Below are 1,568 nucleotides of genomic sequence, written 5' to 3'. Positions count from 1 at the left end.
AAAACGACATAGTAAAATAGCGCATCTACATTTAATTTTAACTGTACACAACATTATCTTTTGTAGTGAAAGCTATGGTTTTTCCCAGTAGTAATGCATGGATGTGAGACTTAGACCATAAGAACACTGAGTGCTGAAGAATTGATGCTTTCAAATTGTGGTTCTTGAGAACACTCTTGAGAGTCCTTTCAGCAACAAGGAGATCAAACCGGTCAGTCCTAAATGAAATCATCCCTGAATATTCAATTGGAAGGACTGATGCTGAAGCTGAAGCTCCAATCCTTTGGCCACCTGATGTGAAGAGCCAACTCACTGAAAAAGATCCTGATGCTGGGAAAGTTTGAAGGCAAAATGAGAAGGGGGAAGCAGAGGATAAGATGGTTAAATAGTATCACCAACTCAATGGACATGAATTTGAGCAAATGCAGGAGATCGTGAAGGGCAGAAAAGCCTGGCTTGATGCAGTTAATGTTGTCACAAAGAGTAGAACACGACTTAGTGACTGAACAACAATGCTGAGTTCAAATCCCTGCTCTGCTGTTATCCAGCTGTGTGACTTTTTGCAAGTTACTTAACCTCTCCGAGCATTAGTTTTATCATCTCTTTAATGGGAGAGTAATACTTACATCATAATGAAATAATGAATGTGCCTGGCACACAGTAAGCCATCAATAAATGATAGTTTCTGTATCTCTGTCTTACTTCTTACGTAAAAATAAATTTCAAATGGATCAAAGATTTACATATGTAAAAAGTAAACAGGAATAAATATATGATCATGTTTTGTGGAAGACATTTCCAAGTATGGTGGGGAAAATCAAGATCATAAAGCAAAAATGGTACATATGACATATATAAAGTTAAAAGTTTGGTGTAGTAAAAATTACCATAATTAAAGTTGTCTGAAAGACGCAAAAGTAGGGAAAAGCTATGCAACATGTATGACAATATAAGGTTTTCCCAAAATTAAGTTTTAAAAAAATCCTTAAATATTGAAAAGATGAACTCCTGAACCAGGGCATATTAAAGATTGTAGACTTGGAGGATGTACAGTTTTGGTAGTAGTGGTGGTGGGAGGAGGTGAAGAATAAAAAGGTATTGTTTTTGGATAATTTAAACTATGATATGCCTATTAGACATGCGAGTTAGAAATTAGGTAGATTTTAATTATCCTGTGTTTCTCTCTCTCTCACCATTTTTCCCCAAATTAATTCAGAAGTTAGGTTAAATGTCATTCTCTCTGTCAAACCTTCCCTGACTCTACCAGCCTAAGTTACTTCTGTTATATATCCCATTGTGTTCTTTTGAAATTAATGCTCCTTGTAAGTCCTGTGGACTTCTGCATAACAGAAGTCTGTTATCTGAGACACTGAAAGATGGTAAATAGCCTGGCAATCAGCTGACAGTCACTGGTGCCTTTGCATTTGGGCTTGATTTCAAGTGTTGAACTGTTGCTCCTGGAGGTCTATTAAGGAAGTCAGAGTCCCAGTCTTGGTGAAGATGGTGAGATGTAGAAATAACACAGACTCAAGTTATTATAAATCTTAATTCCAGGGGGGAAAAGATGA

This window comes from Capra hircus, assembly GCF_001704415.2.
Source record: "Capra hircus breed San Clemente chromosome X unlocalized genomic scaffold, ASM170441v1, whole genome shotgun sequence".
Lineage (NCBI taxonomy): Eukaryota > Metazoa > Chordata > Mammalia > Artiodactyla > Bovidae > Capra > Capra hircus.
The sequence above is the reverse complement of the archived record's forward strand: the minus strand, read 5'-3'. Positions refer to the sequence as shown.